The sequence below is a fragment of the Cyprinus carpio genome, chromosome A15 (assembly GCF_018340385.1).
Source record: "Cyprinus carpio isolate SPL01 chromosome A15, ASM1834038v1, whole genome shotgun sequence".
Classification (NCBI taxonomy): domain Eukaryota; kingdom Metazoa; phylum Chordata; class Actinopteri; order Cypriniformes; family Cyprinidae; genus Cyprinus; species Cyprinus carpio.
The window spans coordinates 6,503,832-6,519,280 of NC_056586.1; the positions used below are offsets into that span (position 1 = coordinate 6,503,832).

At 40.5% G+C, this 15,449-nt stretch overlaps 1 pseudogene; it reads left to right on the top strand.

Annotated features, from left to right (window-relative positions):
* The window catches only part of LOC122134379, a 143,358-nt pseudogene that overhangs the window by 56,665 nt on the left and 71,244 nt on the right, over positions 1-15,449 (top strand).

Genomic DNA, 15,449 nt, shown 5'->3' on the forward strand with positions numbered 1-15,449 from the left:
CAGTGGAACTCAATCTGCAAATGGCCTATTTTAGTAGCAAATTAGTAGTAAAATAAAGGTTCTTTCTTCCATTATGTTCCATTAGGAATAGGATAGTAACGATTCACCCAAATCACAATAGCGATACGATTCACAGTACCGATTTCACAGTATGATTTTATCATGCTTTTTTTTTAAAAACAAAATGAGATTTGAGACCTATTTAAAAATGAAAAAAATGTGTCCCCTTTATTCTTTTCAAAGTACAGCACATTTCTTTGTGAAATGGAAAATATGTCAATTAACAAAACTAAATTAATAGTTTTAAACAACAAATCTATCCCAAATCAAAATAACATAAATCAATACAAATGAGTTTACCCCGCCTTTCCAAGCAATGAGCCTGATTTGTTCACGTCTCTCCAGTTGGGTCAAGGATGCTTATGGGGAAATACTCTGAATACCGAAGCCTGATTTGTTCACGTATCGTGTAGTTTTGCAGAAACAAATGGCATTTCACCTCGTCCAAAGTGGTGGAGCCAACTGGTTGAGATATAGAGAGTCGTCGCGCCGACCGGCAATCCCTCAAGCATACCGCCGGAGAATCGCAGATGCCCTAATGAGCAAGCCACAAACTGCTCGACAAAAAAGATCGCCAACGACTGAGATGCCGTGATAAGGGCACTAGCTAGCATAAATGGCCTGCCCACTGCTCTGGGTGTATGTTCAATGCTGTGTGTGTGCACTTTGGATGGGTTTAAACTACAGTAGCGAAATGATTCCACCAGTATGGGGTCAAATTTACTTGGCTCACGTCACTTTCACTTTTACGTAAATTGGCTTGATGGGTGCACCATTTCATCAGAATTTTTCTCCTTCAATGCAAAGATCATTTTCTCTCTGGACTCTGAAGAAGCAGCAAGAAGCTCAGCCTGACTGCTTGTTGTAGAAGATCCCCGGCAGCAGAAGATCTGCCAACAAGCCTTTCCCTCTGGCTTATCCAGCGGGAATAAGAACAATTCAGAGCAAATTTCTTGTGACATTGCAATGCAGCGCCCGCCCAGAGGTTACACTCACAAGGACAGAGTGCTCTTAGTGTGTTGGGCATGTTCAAGCGAAGATCCCAACACCCTCCCACTGATGCAACTAACACGTTTCCCAGCATGGACAGCGAGCTGATCCACTTTCTCACTAAGGCTGTGGAGGATCTCAGCCTAGACTGGTCCGCTCTGAAAGATCCCGCCCGCGGCCTCCTAGATGATAAGTAATTGAAGGGACACGTGTCTCAACCCCTCACTCCAACAATAACTACCACCCCCACTCCTCCCACTATCACCACAGAAGAACTCACCAAAAAACTAGGCTCTCACAAAACCCCCCATCTAAAAAAACCACCGGATACACATCTGTACCCTCTCACAAGTTACGGTGCTGAGCAAGCGAAAACCAGGCAGTGGATACACATCTGTACCCTGTGACAAGCTCCCCCCTCTCAAACAGGCAGTGGATACACATCTGTACCCTCCATCAGCCCTAGATTTGAAAGCCCATTCAGTGCAGGCACTTCCTTCCAAAGCACTACAGTTCGGCAACTGTTTCAAGTCGCCAGAAGGCTCTATCCTCCAGGCAGCCTACTAAGCCAGTGCAGCCTCTGACCGAGCCTAAGTCTGATCCTGGGCTTCAGCAGCACCCCCAGACAGGAAAACACTACCCATTTTCTGGGTGGTCCAAGTTCAAGTTGCTGACTTTGAAGCAGATCCTAGTGCAAATATGCCCCGGGACTGTTTTTTATCAGTGGATCTGAAAGACGCTTGCTTCCACTTCCAGATAGCCCATCATCACACAATTGAAATTTGAGTTTTTAAGGGGGTGGCTTATCAATATACAGTCCTACTATTCGGACTGTCTCTGGCCCCACACACTTTTACAAAGTGCATGGACATGGCTCTTTCCCCTTTAAGACAGGTGGGAATCTGGATTCAGCCCAGGTGCGGGCATGGATTATGCCGGAATGCTCCCTGATAATTAAGCTGCGTCATTCAGACTTGGGATTTCGTTTCCACAGAATGCTCTCCATAATATCAACCGCCTCATCTGCAACCGCCTCATCTGCTATCCCACATCCTCTCCCACACTCATCACAGGGTATATCATCACAGGTGGTAACCCACTACATGCATCAGAAGCTGTGGCCCCTTGGAAAACCCTTCACCTTTTTCAATCAGGCATCCCGTTGGGACTGATATTCAAAAGAAAGGTGGCACAACAGATGCCTCCAACTCAGGTTGGGGCTTTTTGTACGAGAGCAGACCGGTATTTGGCTCCTGGTCAAACCTTGGAGCATTGCTTGTCTCAAGATGATGGTGGTCTTTCTAGCCCTAAAATCCTTACTCCTGGTCTTTAAGGGGCAGCCTTTATAAATCACCAAGGCAGCCTCCCTTCAAAAGTTGACTCGATGCCTTCTTTAATGGTCACAGTGAAAGCTCCTCGCTGAGAGCAGTTCACGTGCTGGACAGACTGAACCAAAGAGTGGACATGCTGTCCAGGGGCAGTTTAGCAAAAGTAGAATGGAGACTACATCCCCAAATGGTTCAGATGATTTGGTCTGTCTTTGGGAGGGCAGAGCTGGACCTCTTCACCCTGGCAGACAACTTTCACTGTCCAATTTACTTCTCGAAGCAGAGAGATGCCCTGGCCCATGAATGGCCCAGTGCTCAGTTGTATGCCTTCCCCCGATTGCCCTGCTTCCTCAGGTCAACAGACGAGTCAGGGAAGTCAGATGCTCATCCTCCTGGTAGCCCCACTCTGGAGGAATCATACGTGGTTCTCTGAGTTGATTCAACTGCTATTGGCAGCCCCCTGGCCAAATACCATTGCGGACAGACCTCCACTGTCAAGCGAGAGACATGATTTGGCATCCCCAGCCTGAGCTTTGGAGCTTCATGTCTGGCCCCTCGATGGAAGTCTTTACAGCTCCCCGCAAATGTGACTAATACAATTTTGGAGGCTAAAGCCCAGTCTAGGAGATACCTCTACACACTTTAATGGTCAGTCTTCTCTGACTGGTGCGTAGCACAGAATGAGGCCCCGTTCTTTTGTGACGTCATCCATGTCAACCTTTCTGCAAGAGCTGCTGTATAACTCGTCACTGACAGGGAAAGAGTTAAGTTTCTGAGGGGAGCTTTGTGATTGAATCCGCCTCATCCTCATACTGTGCTGACCTGGGACTTATTTATAGTCCTCAGGGACCTATGGGGCCCTCCCTTTGAAACTAATCTGCTCCCTGTCGGTCACCCCCCCCCGGGTGACTTACCCGCCTCTGTCACTTAAGACCACCCCCTTTTTGGCTTTAGCATCAGTCAAGCTGACCACTCAATGTCTTGAGTTTGGGCCTAACAACTGTAGATTCATCATCAAACCAAGACATGGCTACATGGGCTATTGTGGCCTAAGGTGCTCTCCACTTTGTTCAGAACACAAGCCAGAGGGATTCTGGCTCTTCCTAATTTAGAGGAACTCTGCCTGACCCGGGCTCTTAGATTGTATATTAATGCGCTCTGGCCCATTTTGGCACTCTAGCTCTTCATATGCTTGCTGGATAGGGGATGCTATAGCCGTGGTCCAGAGGGATGTCTTGTAGCGTGGAACCGCTCCTGTTTGCCAGATCTGGGCCACAAGCAGGCCATAGCAATGCTACATATCAGCCAAGAGCAAAGAAATAAACCACACTGGACCTTATCCGAGCCACAAAATCTGTGTATAGTATTTATAGAGTCCTCTCAGCTTGTCTAAGCTTGTTTACAAGCAAAATCACTGAAGGAAAGAAGAGGACAGAAAAAAGAAAAGAACAGAAACACAACAGAGATCTGTTAGTGGTCTACAGAAGTTCTTATTGAGAATTAACAGGGTTTAAATCTAATGTTTGTTTCATTTGAAGTCACCATAATGGCGATTAGTGTTTCCATTAGCTGGGCTCTTAACTCTTATTACAGCTAATTCATTTTTATTGGCTGCTGTGATGGTGTGTTTATCAAGCACATTTTCAGTAACAGAAACAAAATGACTTCTGCTGATGATAATCAATTATTGCCATTCACTAATGCCGTTTGACAGTAGCAATTGTGTTGTGCCAATAATTGATATGCTATATAAAACTGCCGCATAAGATCAACAGTACTGCATAATCAGTTAAAGATTTAAAAAAAAAAGCACACACACAAAAAGTCATCATAAGTCAACACATGAACCTCAACAATGGTGACAACATAAAGTGTAATGTTGCAATACATGCTGGGGTACCACAGTTACAAAAAATCCCAGACATGCATAACAGCATGAATAAATTCTGCAGCGGAATTGTCCTATCATTTACTTTAATTCTAACTTTGGTTCAGCATTTACAACATTTGTATTTTTGCTGTGTTTTTGGTTGGGTCTTTTAGTAGCTTTTTGTGGATGTCCAGAATTGATCCAATTAGTTTAATATTTTGTCACCATTGTTGAGACTCATATGCTGGATTGCTGATATCTGTGTGTGCCAATGCTGCTCAATTTTTCTGTATGTTTTAAAACTGATGTTTACCTCAAAATTGCCGTAACCACAGGATTTGTAATGTGAAAGCATTACGTTTTCAGTATCAAAAAGACTTCAGAGAATCATGCTGTTAAAATGACAATTGTAAAACCATCAACAACAAACTATAACATACTGCAAATGTGACAAACACACTGTCATAGCAGCCAAAGAAGACAAAAGATTCAAATGAAATAAACATTAGATTTAAACCCGTTAATTCTCAATAAGAACTTCTGTAGACCTCTAACATAAAGTCAGTCTGCTTAGTAATATGTGAAGCTGGTGATGCTGTTTGTGGAGTTGTTTCATCCTCCTCTGCTGGCAAACAGGAGCGGTCCGCCTTAAGTCCCATAATTCCATGCTACATGTGGGCCAGATCATCATTCCACATGTGCCAGATGTGGACCGGATCTGGGCCGACAATATGTTGCTATCTGGGTGATATCTGTGTGGCTGCTGGCTGGTTGTCACCATCCACCTTCACTAGTTTCTGTAACTTGGATGTCCTTCCCTTTCAGGCACAGATTTTGTCCGCTTAAGTTTACCTAATCCTCTCTGTAAGTGGAGAAAGTTTTGTTTTGTAGTCCTCATCCAATCCACATCATACTCACACAATTCACATACACAAAAAAAAAAATGCTGCGTTAAATATAACCCAGCACTGGGTTAAAAAGGGACCAACCCAGCAGTTGGGCTATTTTGACCCAGCGGTTGGGTTATTTTGAGCAGCGGTATAAAGTCCTGGGGTCAGAAAGTAAAAGTCCTAAGTACAAAGTCCTGCCATATGTTTTATTCCACACATAAACTCAGCAGCTGATTTTCAGCAGAGGATGAACCAAGTCATATTCCCTTTCAAGTCACAAATGAGTTGTCATGTCAAATCCCAAAGTACTCAAAGAGTTAAAGTTAATGAGATAATTACGTGCGTGACTAATTAAATGGATGATTTGTGCATTAGTAATGAACACCTGCTGTTATTGAGAAATACAGAGGATCAGATGTTGATGGTTAAATGATGCCACCGTCATGGAGATCAGTGTTTGCCTTAGTTGTGCTCTTGACCCTCTTGATGTCTTGTGTTAGATCTCTCTCTGTACCACTGCATGTGGTGTTGTACCAGTGAGAAGAAGATTAGTTGTTTGTATAGTGATAAGATAATCACTGTGTGCTCCCCTGATTGTGTAAATTATTTTATATATGTATATTTAAGTTTTGGATTAACAACCCTGTGAAACTACAACGTGTAAGCAAGTGTTGCTTTAATAGATATGAATAGATGAATTTTAAATATATGTAATGCATATAAAAGATTTGAAGTCCTGCATTACTTAAAGACATCAAGAAATCTGCATATGAATCTCAAACAAATGGTGATAATCAACAACCATGTTTCATATGCTGCAGTGAATGCTGGGTAACACCATAGTAAAAACTCCCATCATGCACTTCAGCAGCATGAATAATTATTGTCACCACTGTTAAGGATGGTTTATAATAAGGTTCATGTCTAAAAAGCCTGAGCCAACAGAGAATTTTTTTTTTCTCCCAATATTGAAGCGTGGTAGATTTTATTTAATAAAACTTTTTTTGCAGTTCAGTAAAAGCTGAATGTCACTCAATAAACCAAAGAGATAACACATCAGGATGTTTACCCATCATGAGTTTTAAGCAGAAATCATAAGTGAATCTGCTACTTCAAGCTTTTGAGTCAGCAATACACAAATTTTTGTTCTGAAACAATATCGCAGTCACTTAGAAACAAATTACTCAGGAATTATTTAAAAGGGTCAAGAGACTAAGTAAGGCAAACACTGACCACAATTACGACAATTACGGTGGCATCGTGTGTGTGTGTGTTTTCAGTTGATTCCATCCAAGGCTGTGGCTAAAGTCAGATGTGGTTCTTGTGTTTTTCTTTTCTTCGGTGATGTTGATTATTAACAGCAGCTGTTCATCACTAACATGCAATCATAATTTAAATAATTTAATTTGTAATTTTATTAGTCACTTAATAATCTTTAACTCTTTGAGTACTTGGGATTTGACTCGATACTCATTTGTGACTTGAAAGGAATGACTTGGTTCCTCCTCTGCTGAAAATCAGCTGCTGAGTTCATGGGTTGATTAAACATATGGCGGGACTTCTACTTTCTGACCCCTGGACTTTATACCGCTACTCAAAATAACCCAACCGCTGGGTCAAAATAACCCAACTGCTGGGTCGGTCCCTTTTTAACCCAGCATTTTTTAGAGTGGTAATTAGCTCATGCTTGCAGGAGCCCTCGGTACGTGGTGCTCCCGGGGCTGGGTTTGCAGACTCGTTTTTCGTTTGCACTTGCTTATTGCACAATGCTATTGGATGCATTACATAATTTGTCAACCTCGGCTCCCTGAGATACAGGAACAAGCGCTGCATACTCTGCCGTGCTTAAGGCTGCATGCAAGTGGGATCATGTCACTATCAGTCTAAAGATTCTGATGAAATGGCACTAAGAGCCGACTTACTGTGCCTTGGGAATGTATTCATACCCCTTCATTTTTTTCACGTTTTGTTTTGTTGCTTTCGCCTTATGTTTAAAGTGCTTTAAAATAGTTTCAATTTACACTCCATACGCCATAAATCTTAAAGCAAAAAAAAAAAAAAAACATATTAAAGTTTTTAAACATCTTTGCAAATTTATTAAAAAAAAAAAAAGTTTCCATTGCATAAGTATTCATAACCTTATCTGGGAGAGTTGAAACTTAGCCCATGATCATTCATTTTGCTTGCAGATGTTACTACATTTCAAGACAAGTTAACCCGGGATGGAACACACATCTTAATAAAAAGGTCTAACAGCTGATAATGAATCTCAGAGCAAAAACCAAGCACTGAGGTCAAAAGAACTGCCTGTAGAGCTCAGAAAAAGGTTTGGGTCAAGCCACACATCTGTGGAAGAAGTTCAGAAACAAAAAAATCTGCTTCATTGAAGGGTCACAGAAGCATGTAGTCACTGTTACCCTTAATGGAAGAAGTTTGAAACAACCAGGACTCTTCCTAGAGTTGGCCTCCTGGCCAGACTGAGCAACTGATGGAGATCGGCTTTGGTTAGTGTGGTGACCAAGAAACCTGATCTTGAAGTGAGCTCCATTATCATATGTGGAGATAGGCGAAATCTACAGAAGGACAAACATCACTCCAACACTCCGCCGATACAGTCTTTATGGCAGTGTGGCCAAACTCAATCCTCTCTTCAGTTAAGACAGCATGAGGGGTCTGTTTTTCAGTGGGCAGGGACTCGTAGAGAGTAGAAGGAACGCTCAGTGCTGCAGTGCTGCAAAATATAGAGATGAAAACCCAGTCCAGATCATTCAGAATCTCAGACTGGACAGAGGGTTCATTTTCCAACAGGACAGTGACCCTAAGAACACAGCAAGAGTGGCTTATAGACAGCTCTGTGAATGACCTTGAGTGGCCCAGCCACAGCCTGATCCTGAACCCAATAAATTAATGAATTGTGTGTTCGAAGAAACCAGAAAATGTGGATCCCCCCATACAAAACCACACAGATCTAGAGATGAAAAGATAACAAGAAAAAAACCTAAAAATAAAAAAAATATTTAGTTAAGGGTATAAATACTTATGCAATGCACTTATTTCAGTTTTTATTTTTAATAATAAAATTTACGAAGTTGTCGGACCAATTCTGTTTTTTGCTTTATTAGTATGTTGTATGGAGGTAAGCGTGATGTGGAAAAAAAAAAAGTAATTTAAAGAAAGTTTATCATAAGGCAGCAACATAAAATAAAATGTGAAAAAAAATTAAGGGGTATTAATACTTTCGCAAGGCCACTGTACATAGCTGTCAGCTTAAACCCTTTTGGTCAGGTTGAAAGCATTTGTTGTGCAAGCTACACAAACGGGGAAAACAATATCAGGCTTCAGTATTCAGAGAAAAAGGAGACAAATAGGAATTTTACCAGCTTGGGGGTGCATTGTTTTTACATTCCTAATTAGGAACCATTAACATCCATGTGACCTTTTCATTTTCCAAAGGTCCTTTTAGTGTGGAAAAAGGTTCCTGGACTAATAAAAGGTTCTTCACACTAAGAAAAAAAAATAGTTGTTTAAATAACTTTTCAATGAAAAGGTTCTTTGGGAACACAAAAAATGGTTCTTATGTAGCATTAATGTGCAAACCCCTTTTGGTTTTACATAGCCACGTTTTATTTTAAGAGTGAGATAGGTGATGATGATCATTTAATAACTATTTAACTAATGGATTCTGTATGTGCACCCAAACCACACATTGCCAGATTACAATGGTGTAACTAGAGGTTCGCAAAGAGTTCAAAGGGCAATCAACCTCAGATTTCAAAGGTGGATGTTATAATTAATGTCCTGTCTCCATATAGGCTTTTCCTATCAGCGGTCTCATCAGACTATGTGCCCCATGCTGATAATCCTCTTTATGCTGAAGGAATGCAGCTAAGATGTTAAGGCATCAAATGCTACGAACTGGGGAACGAAAGCAGATGCCTCAGAAGAAATGCTGAGTGTGAAGACCTCAGATCGGACGACAAGGAGAGATTCTGATCTAAAGCAAGCGTCGGCGAGCGCCTCACACAAGCTCTAAACAGACATCGATACCAAGCAAAAGACTCTGAGAACACAGTTTTATGTAAACATCAGGGTACATGTAGGCATTTCAGGGCTACAGAACATTTTCAGTTCTGTAATTCTACACAATTCATTTGAAATCAGTTAAGACCAATTTAGTAGATACATGTCTCAAATTGCCTTTCAGAGTTTTCTGAAATTATGTTATTATGTTTGCTGAAATTTCATTGTAATGTATTTTTGTTGTGCCCCAAAAACCAGGAAATTAGTTAGGTTTAGCATTTTAGCACTACAAAGCATCAGGAGAATGTCACGTAATTCAGTTGCTATACAATATGAGCATTGTATTGTCATCATGAGAATTAATGATTAAATTTTGCCGTGTGTGATTTGAAAGATTTTCCTAAAAACATTGAAGTATAAGGAGAGAGATGTGAATAGATGACTGATAATGGTCAGAGGTAGGTGATATGGTAATGTTGCCCCTGTTCTTCATACCGCGGCATTGTCCCGTGCTCTGTATTTTTGGTTCCTCACAAATCATTACACAGACAATAATGTATATCATTTAATCAAACCGTTTTTGGCTCGGCCTCCCCTTGTGCTGGATTATGTTTCTCGCCGGCGGTCTTGTTTCCCCCCCTTTCTGTCGTCGAGGATTTTCTCATATATGTATATATATATATCTATATTATTATGAGATAATATATACTATCTATACTCCACCTATTATATAGGTTTTATATATAGTATATAGCTCTATATATATATATAGGTATAATACCCACGCAAATGGAATTGTTCTATTATATTATTTATGTGTTTTTTTTTGTTGCCTGCTACATCCAAGTCCTCATACAAGCTCTTGAAAATTTTTTTTATGCTTTAGAGTTTAGACCCCCGCTGTTCTGGTGTATATGTTGATACCTAATCCCTACTTGTGTGTGCCTCTGGTATAGTGTTAGCTTTCTGAGCGAAAGTTTTTGTTATATGGTTGAATAGTTGTAAAGTTACCCACCTCGCACCTTGATGTACACTTCCGAGTTCTCCTCCTCTTTGTGTCTCCATTCGCCTTAAGTACCATACCACTCTCTATGATGATTGCCATAGGTTTCCCGCCCATTCTCCTCTTCCCTCGACTTCGTCTTTCCGTGCCTATTTTCCTCTTGCCTTCCCCCCGCCCCTCGCCCCCCCCCCCCCCTTCCGCTTTAATGAAAAGAGCCGCGCTTGTTCTGCTGTCGCGTAACAACATCTTTTCAGATCATCCCATTCTCATGTCCCGTTATCACGGCTCCTACAAGCGTTCTTGGATGGTTGCTCTTAATATCTACTCCCCCCCCCCCGAGACACACTTAAGAACTACATCGGGTGTGACACTCCTTCTACGCCACAGCCTTGGAGGAATCACATGAAACACACACAACGTACACACACACAATTGCACCGTCAATGTTTAGTCAAGCCTGTGTTTACTTTTAGAATTATATAAAGGGTCAAGAACTATACGTATTTTGTTTTCTAAATGACTGTGGATCATTGTTTCATAAACAAAACATCTGTGCATTATTGAACTCATAACCTTGAAATAGCAGAAGGACTTCACTTATTTCTGCTTAGAACTCATGATGACACGAACATACTGATGTAGTGATCTCTATTGGTTTTCATTTGACTGACATTCAGCCTTCTACTGAACCGGCAAAAAACGCTCAGATTGTGAGGGAAAAAAAAAAAAAAGATGTGGTCTATTGTCCCTCAGGCTATTAGACATGAACGCTCTTCTATATATGATCCTCAACAGTGGTGGACAATAAATTTATTCATGCGGCAGTACATTAGTGCAGATTGGGGTAAAGATTTTACTATGGTTTTAACCCAGCATGCACTTGCAGCATGAAACTGTTAATTGATTATCACCATTGTTGAGATTCATATGCCAGAGTCTTGATGTCTTTAAGTAAACATTGCGTTCATATTGTTAAAGATCTTTGAAAAAGTGGTTTGGTTTTCTTCTCGGCTGAAAACAGGCTACTGAGTTTATGTGGGTGGAATAAACATATTGGCAGGACTTTAGAAGCGTTGTGACTGTCTGCAGACTGCTGCAAGACCGTGGGCGTAACCTTGAAGTAGGAGTTGTAACACTTGAAGTTGTCGAAATCCCTCACATCGACCTCATGCGCCGAATGTCAAAATGATAAGTTTGTGGGCTGCTTTCAGGAGGGCAACAGAGAGTGATCAGAGTTAGAATATTGCATTATCATTTTTTAAGGAAAGCAGGGGTGTTTTAGGCTAGGATTTGATGCAGAAGGTGTGTGTAGATATGAATGGGCTAGGGGGACATGTGAGTGTTTATGCGGACCTTAGTAGTAGGAAAACCTATTATCTGATCCACACTACCTCCGGGACAGAATTTGAGGGCTGGTATTGCACTCAATAAAGAGGGATCGCAACCGCCTCGTTAAACTGGAAAGAAGTTACAATGAGTTACAATGGTTTGAGAATATATTTTTTCACGAAATAATTAATTTAAATTTAAGTAGTACAAGTTATTTTCATAACGGTTTATTGATTTTGGAGTTAATAATCTTTTAAACTAAGTGTGAACAGTCCAGCAACATATAAGCAAGAAGGTGGTTGTAGAGCGCATCCTTATCCTCCGGTTTCACAGACAAGACGAATTGAGCTATGGACTGATCCTGGCTTAATTCTAAAACCCTGTTTGTTTACTTACATAATATAGCAGATGGTGTGATTGTGCTGTAAAAACACGTTTTATAATGAATGAAACTAACCAGGGGATCTCCATTTAAGTACCCTTCTTTTTAAAAGTGGATTTACCATAAACCATATATCCATCCTTAAAGACTATTACTAATCTCGTCTATTTATCATCTGCCAAGGATAGTCCGTTAATAATGTATTGCAGAATACACATTTAACAGACATGGAACAGGCATCTGAGTTATGGTGTGTGTGCTAATTATGTAGAAGTCCCTTTCCAACACTGCGTTAGATTATGTGTAAGTCCATGTAAACCAAACAAAGTCTCCAAGACAGTAACTAAACACTATTTATCGTTTTATTTGTCCACTTTTGCAATATTGATAATTTTAGGAAACATTTGGTTGGATAAAAAGCGTCGTTACATCAGTTACCTACTCAACATGCCCGATGCAGTAGTATCCACAGATAAATCACAGAGGTTCTGTTGACTCTTGTCGTGGATGTTACAGGAACATATTATGTTATTCTGCTGTAGAGTGACTGATGAAGGAATGCTGCAACTCAAAGGATTTGGTAAGTACCACTACAAAAAATAAATAAAATCATTTTAATTAGGTAATTCCAAAAAAAGTGTATTACAGCACTTGTCTATCTGTTGTTTTCTGTGCATTTGCTGAGATCTTTGTGGTGGAGCAGGACCTGCAGGGAAAGGGGGGAAACAAGGGAAAACCTGACAACAAAGAATAAAGTAATGACTTGGTGTATTGTGTGTGTGATTTCTGTTAGGTTATGCAAAATGTCTAGCAGGAACTGGTGTGTGCACTGAGGATGGAGAAGCTCCACTGCAGCATCCGGAATGGTCAGAGACACGGATGAGACGCTCCATCATCCAGTCTACTGGTCCATCAGGCCCGAACTGCTGCTGTGGTTGTCTTCATCATCAGTGAAACCCCAGAGCAGCGGAGAGCATCTAGAGAAACACCCAACAAGACATGAGGATTGATTTTGGTAAAGTTTGTTTCTGTTGGTTTTCTTGTTATAAGATGAAGGCTGACTGTCAGAAGCTTCAAAGCATAATCAAAAAATGTTGATGGAGTTTATTGCAGTGTTATTTGGACAAGGGCGATTCTTACAGAGGCCTTACAATCCTCTGATCAAGCTGAGAAAAGGCCGTGCTCAAGCACAGTTGTGAAACCAGTTCAGTGGTTTAGCACACTACAAAAAGTAAAGAAATCAATGAGGTACGGTAAAACTCTGGTGTAAATTGTTTTACAGGTAGTGGTGCTCAGGAGAGCAGCAACGATTTTTGGAGCAGACACAGAAGCAGTCAGATGTCTGATGTCAGTTCTTCTGCTCTCGATTCAAGTCGTGTGGTTCAGAGAGCCGTATTCAAGGTCTCCTCAATCCCGTTGCCTCAACGACATCCCCGTTGAGAAGAGTGAGATGTGTAAGCAACAGCGGCAAAAGCAGAACTGTGGGCTCACGGTGTTGAGATGATAGTAAATGTGGGGTTCACGTCTGAAATACATGATTGTTAGAATCAGGTAGTTTGAACAAGAAGCTTTGTTTCATGTGTTTTGGCTTGTACATGTCTGTATTATTGTGAGCTAAACATTTATACATTCTTTTATCATTTAGACATGTTTCTGTGTCAGTAAAATAAAATATAATATTTTGATCTATTCATGTATTAATTGCTTGATGACAGAACTGATGTATTACCATAAATTGATTTAGTGTATATTCATGTATAGCTGTTATGGCACGCCCAGAAAATTACTTTTTGCTTCTTTTTACTAAAATTATATATTTTAAGGCAAAAAATGTATATAAGTATGGTTGGCATTTATCATATTATTGCATGTAAGTGTGGGGGTTAGCAAATAAGATGAATCATATGGGGTAATGGTTAATTTTTGCGTAGTGATACTTAATTTTTAGAGTATTCAAATCAACAATCTTCTCCAAAGGTGAGATCTGCGAGCAGCTGTTCGACTTTGTTTCGTGCAGATATGGCAGGTCGATGAGAGAAAACTTACGACGGTTGAGGGGAGGAAGCAGCTGTGAGGTGGGTGTGCACATGTACCTCTTTTTTTATGATTGCCAAATCTTAGTACTAACAGATCATTGGTAAGACGTTGTGTATCTAACATACATCCAACAATCATAACGCCATAAAACCGTAATAAACAAAATAAGTGGGCATTAGTATAGATACTATACAAGAAAACAAATTTCACATAAATAATTGAAAAAAATATTCTATGAGATTAACGATTTTGGGGTTCTAATTCTATAAAAAAATCACATTAGGGGAGTTAAAAAATAGAAAAACGTTAAATTTAACATATGGGCTATACTACACTCTTCATATCAAGATACAAATATATTCATTAAACCTTTCACTCATATGTTTTAAGTTTTTACGCTCGTTGTTTAACTTTGTAGGGTCACTATGATCAACATAGAGGATGATGATATCAAATCGCATTAATGTTCCTACACCAAAGACGCATTCAGGACGTGAAGTATGTACTCTTTATCGCTCGTTCATTGTGCTTATTGAAATTAAGTGCTAATGAAAGGGTATGCGGTTTCGAACGCCAGCCGACAAAATCTCGTTTTTGACATCTCGCGGTGTTCTGTGTATTTGGAAAAACTTCAAGTAGCTCTTCGTCAAGTTACCGCCCACTTCAAGTTACGCCCGTCTTGCAGTCTGCAGACAGCCCTTCTCGGACTTTTAACCTCTGCTCAAACTAACCCAACGCTGGTGTCAAAATAGTCCAACTGGGGCCTTTGGTCCTTGGATGTGTAGAGATTCAGTAAGTGGCACTTTTCATCTAATGGGGAACGTTTAATAATGCGCACACACTTCTGCTGTAATAGTACACACCTGAGCGTTTTTCTTCGTCAGGAAAGTCTCTTACCATGTATCAACAAAATGCTAGAGATATCTATATATTATTATATATATATAAATATATATAGGGTATATATATAATATATATATATATAAGACCTGTGGTTAAATATAAAAGAGTTGCATAATTTGGAATGTATTGTTTTACCTCAAAGTGGGGGGGGGTTTAGAAAGGGGAAGTTCGATGAACCTCCTTACATGGAGTTTGGTCAATTCAGAATAAATACGGCCAGATAAGGTTGATAAGGTGTCAAGTTCTTTGCGGAAGAAAATATAAGAAGCCTTATGGATCCTTATCCCGCTTCTGTTTTTTCCTTTTACCTACACCCTTCAGTTAAGATCTGGCACATCGAGCTACAAAGGCATTTTGGAGTACACAAGACAAGTATTGCATTTAATGGCGCTTTTCCACTGCATGGTACGGTTACGCTCCGTTCGGTACGGCACGGCACGCTTTGGCGCTTTTCCACTGCATGGTACGTACGGCTTCGGTTGGTCCGGACTCAGTTATGGAGCATTTCCACTGCATGTAATGGTACGGCCGTTCGGCTCGCTTTAAAATGGTACCACTTGTTGAGGTTCAAGGTCCGTTTACCGATACTAAATTGTGTGACGTAACAAAACACCTGCGATCACTGATGGTCCGACAG